This window comes from Pinus tabuliformis, chromosome 8 (genome assembly GCF_031772625.1).
Source record: "Pinus tabuliformis cultivar Carrire ecotype Pingquan chromosome 8, CPIR1, whole genome shotgun sequence".
Taxonomy (NCBI): domain Eukaryota; kingdom Viridiplantae; phylum Streptophyta; class Pinopsida; order Pinales; family Pinaceae; genus Pinus; species Pinus tabuliformis.
The window spans coordinates 437,019,762-437,026,200 of record NC_142294.1 but is presented as its reverse complement, the minus strand read 5'-3'; positions in this window follow the sequence as shown (position 1 = coordinate 437,026,200).

Below are 6,439 nucleotides of genomic sequence, written 5' to 3'. Positions count from 1 at the left end.
CTCCTACCTGGAGGTATGGCTGCATGCGATCCCTCAGCCCACCTAGCTCGAACTTCCCCCCTACTGGAGGTCTCTGCATGAGTAGATGTCTCTACTCGATCTCCTCTCATCTTCCCTTGTTGTGGCTGCTCCACAACCTCTTGAAGCTACTGCACCAATCGTGGCTCCTCCACAATCGTCTGAGACTTCTTTTGGCTCTGCATGTTGAGAGGTAATATACGCTCCCTCTCAAACACCAATTCTCCATCAGTTGCCTCACTGCTCAAGGCTTTGCATGCATCTTGAACCTCAAGATCATACAGGTTCTTGACCCGTGAACCAATCTGCTTCACCTGTCTAGTGATGATGTGTCTAAGGAAAACCTTTCCCTTACTGAAGACTACATCATAGCCTCTGTCTTCCAACATCGCGATCGACACCAAGTTTCTCTTCAGTCCTGGTACATACTTGACATCGGTCAAGGTAAGGCGATCTCCCTCTGAAAAATAACCGTGCCTACACCTGAGACACTATACTTCTCATCATTACCCATCGCTATGAGTATCTGGAGATCTTTCTCCTCCAAAGTACTAAACCAACTCTTGTCATGGGTCATGTGGAAAGAAGCTCCACTGTCAAGAAACCAACCACTTCCCACCATGGATGAAACCATGCATGCGAAGAGTGTGAAATCCAACTCAAACTGTGAAGCAAGCGCCTCACCTTCAGATCCTTCCCCGGATCCCTTCTTGGATTTCCTCCGTGGACAATTTGCAGCATAATGGCCCACCTCATGACAACGAAAGCATCTCACTTTCGATTTGTCAACCTTCTTCCCATCATTGGAAGAACTAGATTCAGAAAGAGAACCCTTCTCCTTTCCCTTCTTTTCTTTGGCAGCCAAAGCACAATCTTCTTCATCAGATGCCTTTGATGAAGATCCATCCCTAGTATTCCGCCTGATCTCCTCTTGCACAAGATCTGACCAAAGTCTCTCCCATCCTGGCAATTTCTCCCGACCATTGACAGAGTCTTGATAGGAATGCCAACTCTTCGGAAGACCAAGGAGAGCCAAGCTCACCAAGTCCTCATCATTGACAGTCACCCCCACACTTCCCAGCTCATCCCGGCATTGGGTGAACTTCGTGAGATACTTGGGAATACTGTCTCCATTCTCACACTTAATGTTTCTGAGTTTATCCTTGAGTGCCAACTTCCTCTGGTTGCTCTTGCTTTGGAATAAATCTGTCAACGCTTTCCACATCAAGTATGGAGAAGCCTTTCAATGCAGGCTGGATACAATGTGATCCTTCACGCCCTCCAACAGAATCCTTCGACACTTTGTTGTCTTCTTTTTCCAAGCCACAGCTTCAGCAACATCAGTAGGTTTTGGGACTTCAACATCTATGAAATCCTTCAACCCATTGTCATCTAACACCACCTCCATCTTGTCTTTCCATGCAATATAATTCAAGCTTCCTTCAAGAGCATACTCCAATTGCAATCCGTTGAAAGACATTGCAACGTTGACACCAAGAAAACATTGCTGCAAATTGGAATTCCACCAGCTCAAAAACTCAATCGCCTCTGATCTAAAATTCATGAGAACAAAGTATTTCTCGTACAGAGATTGACTGTATGGGCTTTTACCAGATATCTCACCTTCCAAAGGAATGATGAATCCAGAGGCTACCTGGCCCGATTACAGACTTTGCTTGAAGAAATAAAATGTAAACACTTTCTGAATAATAGATCTGATGATCAACAACTTTGATACCATGTAGAAATTTTGAATAATATGATACTTATTCACAGAGATTATCCCAATTATAAACTATTTTTGGAATGCATGCATAATACATAACCTCCTCTACGTTGATCATCAATTTGCAGAATCAAAACATTCACATGCGCACATTGAAACACATAAATAACACATATCAACACAGTATGTAACCGGGGAAAGCATACAACTGAAAACCCCCAACTATCTGTATATTATATTGACTGAGAACATGTAACAATACATAGTACAATACTCCTCACAAGTACTCAATACTATCTCCACCTGTTACACACAAACTAGCTCAGATCTGAATCAAGTCACAGGTTCAAATCTCCTCCGCTACTTGCCTGCCTCCACTGCCCAATCCTGCATGAGAATAGATGAGAATGGTTGATCCAAACTCGTATTTCCCTTGGCTGAACCACGCAATCCTCATTGGCAATACTCAATCCATTGATTGTGCAAATCTCATGCACAACTATAGTCACAACTGATAACTGTCTTGCCCTTTCACTCACCTCTAACACTTGTCTCCACTGAACTATCCATGCACTAAGTTAACTGATGTATTCTTTAGTTGATTTATGAGTTAATAATTAGTGAATTAATTAATAATTAATTCACATCACTCATCACTAGTGTATTCTGCAATTAGACTAAATACAACTAGTTCAACTAAGTCAAACTGAACACAACTCCATCAACTCCTCAATCAACTCCACCAAACTCAATCACTTGAGTTCTAACTGAATTCCATCACGCAATAGCTCAACTGACCCATAAGAAAAGTGTATTTCCTTCTGACAGCTACATGTGCCACATCCATAGCTCGAACTGAAGTGCTCCAAGAGGATAAGATAATGTTTGTAGTCCAAATATTATTAAGAGCTAATAATATTCGACTATTCTATTTTTAGCCTGGCAATCTAAAAATAGACTCCGCCCATATGTCTAAAAATAGAAGTCCATCTATTTTTACCAACATGACCAATCATCCACAAATAGCGTCCTGCAACTCATAGACCATGATCCATATGTCTAAAAATAGACATAGTCTAAAAATAGACTTTGCGCCAAAAATAACCTGCGGGCCCACTTAGTGAAGGCGACTTCTTTTCACTAAGCTCCATCATCTTGTTGCATTTTCAACAGTTTTGACCTCTCTATCCTCCAGGCCAATGAATTTACATGATCCATTTCCCTATTTTCTCACCTTTTTAACCTATTCTACTATCATGTTACTTTGTTGTATTTTACCGAATAATACAAGGCTTTATTCCTTTTTGTGGCTAACTGGGAGAGTATTGAAGAATTAATTTGGGAATCTCTTCTTCTTTTCAGGTGATGGCTTGCGAGAACAAAGTTATGGAGTAGACAAGCAGCGTGGATTAACTGCAGAGGAGGGTAGAATGGTTCACTGTTACACCCTGGATGTTGTTACAGGTTGCTGTTACACATTGGATGTTGTTACAAGTGGTTGTTACATATTGGATGATGTTACAAGTTGTTGTTACACTATGCGTTGATACAAGAGTCTGTTGTCACGCCAAAAGTACTATCGCCAATGATTCTGTGACATCTCGAAACGCCATTGTTAAATTATGGTATGTTCTATGCTTATAACAGTTTACTTCTTTTTCTTATTATATTCCACCGATTAGCAATCACATGTACATAAAGTAAAGTGCAGATAGAACATTAAACGATCGATAGAAAACAAGCCAAGACAAGAGACACAAGATGTGGCGGCTAGCCAGAGACAAACCCCTCAATGTGTGGGGAAACCCTTTGATCAAATCTTCTTTTATCTTCAATAATTCAGCAGAGAGAAATAGTAAAATAAATCTGATTCATATCAGCAGTAACAAACCCTAGATCAGTAGCATCGGCATTAGAGGCTTCATTATCAAACTAGGGCAGACCATATCTCACAAACCGACAGTTGGATTGACTTCATTCCACCACCAAAAGTTTCGGCTTCCAGAGGAGGTTCAAATGAACCTACAATGCAGTTCAGATGAGGAGATCTTCTAGGCCACGCAATTCAATCTTTACTTCTGCAGTTGCAGCTTCAGTTTCAGCAGTTTATGGCTTCAAACTAGGGGAGTCGATATCTTGCAAACCGTTCGTTGGATTGACTTCATTCCACCACCAAAAGTTGCGGCTTTCAAAGGAGGTTCAAATGAACCTATAGTGTAGTTCCAAAGAGGAGATCTTATAGGCCACACAAGTCAATCTTTACTTCTGCAGTTGCAGCTTCAAATTCAACAGCTTCCGGCTTCACATGTGTGAGAGAGAGAGACCCATTTCAGCGCAGTAGAGAAGAGACTCATATCTGCGCAGTAGAGAGAGAGATGCGATGAGATGAGTGAGTCCAAATGAGGAAAAGTCCTATTATATTTATACACAACGTTGGTGGGTGAATAGATGCGACTGTTGGGCTTCTGAGCCTACATGAGTTGTAGGTCGGCTTGATAATAATTCCATAATCAAAATAAATTCATATCTCCATGAATACTTATCGGAATTGGATGATCTTTATATCAATCCTACACCTCTCGACAAGAGGAATCTAATAAAATTATTAAGCCATGAATAAGATGACCCGCATGAAGTTTTTACCTGGTTGCCAATTTTAACACTCCCTCTCAACCATGGAGAACTTCATCTTCAATCTGTCTATCGGTCGTTACTATTCATCCATCAAATTCACTGCCTTGTATAGCCTGACCCTTACCCTGCTCTGCTCTATTTTGCCTGTTCTGCTTTGTCTTGTTCTGCCCTGCACTGATATGTATTGTTTTGTTATGTTCTGCTCTGCTCTTGCATTGTTCTGTTCTGCTCTGCTCTTGCATTGTTCTGTTCTACTCTGCTTTTGTCTGAATTATGAAGAAGAAGAAATGATCGAGGATGTATCATACTGACTCAAAGTCAGTCTCAGATTATGTACCACTGGTCGCAGACCAGTCTCAACCAACCCAAATTTAGCGTCATAGTGAGTACAACTCCAATGGTCCCAGACCAATATCATCCTCCACTGACTCAAAGTCAGTCTCAGAGTATGTACCACTGATCCCAGACCACTCTCAACCGACCCGAAGTCAGCGTCATAGTATGGTACAACTCCTACCACTGGTCCCAGACTAGTATCATTGATCCCAGATCAATGGAGGTCATCCTAGCGTAGGGAGTACGGTAGTTACAACGATGCATCCATCGGTACTACTATGGTCCCTAACTTCATTTCCCTGCTCATTGATCAGATGAGAGGTACTTCGCATGAGTCCCAGACTGCATGAGTAGGATGCCTCGATAGGAGAACTAATAAATCCTATCCTCACAGGAGAACACATCAATCCTGCTACAATTGCCATGGAGAACACATCAATCCAGGCCTCACAGGAGAACACACCAATCCTGCTACAATTGCCATGGAGAACACATCAATCCAGTCCTCACAGGAGAACACATCAATCCTGCTACAATTTCCATGGAGAACACATCAATCCAGGCCTCACAGGAGAACACATCAATCCTGCTACAATTGCCACAGGGTGTACATGTATACCACCAGGGGATAGTGAATAATCCTGTGGTCATATGCTGCTCCAAGAAGCACCCCGCACCCCCCTGGAGCTCTCAGAGCTCAATGCATCATACATGAACCTCATTGGAGGGTCTTTGAACAACTCCAAGTTGTTCACGGAAAGTCAGAAATTTTACTTTCCCAAGGGGTTTTGTTAGAATGTCGGCGACCTGTTCATCTGTACCGATATGATGGAGCCTTATAGCTCCCTGTTGCACCATATCTCGAATATAATGGTATCTGATATCAATATGCTTGGAGCGATCATGGAATACGGGATTCTCTGACAAAAGAATCCCACTTTGGTTGTCACAAAGGATCACAGTGGTATCCAATGTGAATCCAAACAACTCACTGAAGAGCTTTCGCAACCAAACTGCCTCACAAGAAGCCATGCTAGCAGCAATATACTCTGCTTCGGCGGTGCTCAAAGCCACCGACTTTTGTTTCCTGCTCATCTAGGATATCGAAGCAGATCCCAAGGGGAAACAACACCCGGAAGTGCTCTTACGGTCCTCCACATTGCCTGCCCAGTCCGCATCTGTGTATCCAAATAGTCTCACATCTCTGGCAATGTATCTTAACCCATAAGTGATAGTGCCATGAAGATATCTCAGTAGATTCTTGGCACCAACCAGTGTATGTGGTGGGGTTCAACCATATGCTGGCTCAACGTGTTGACTGCAAAGCATATATCTGGACGGGAGTTCACTAAGAACATTAATGCTCCGACGAGTTGCCAATACTCGGTAGCATTTTGTAAAACAGGTCCAGCAGCACTACTGCTTAACTTCTTGAAGTGAAGCTCCATCGGAGTAGTTACAGGCTTGCAGTCCACCATTCCGAATCTTTCCAATATCTTCACCACATATTTTCCTTGAGATAGGAAAATTTCTCCTGGCTTTTGCCACACTTCAAGTCCTAGGAAGTAGTGCATCATTCCTAGGTCTTTCATTTCAAATTCAGAGGCCAGCTCCCTCTTACATTTGTGAATGAGAGGGTCTGCACCTGTTAGAAAGAGGTCATCCACATACAACACCAGTATGAGAGGCTTGTCATCTTCATCCTTAAAGTAAAGGTTAGGATTG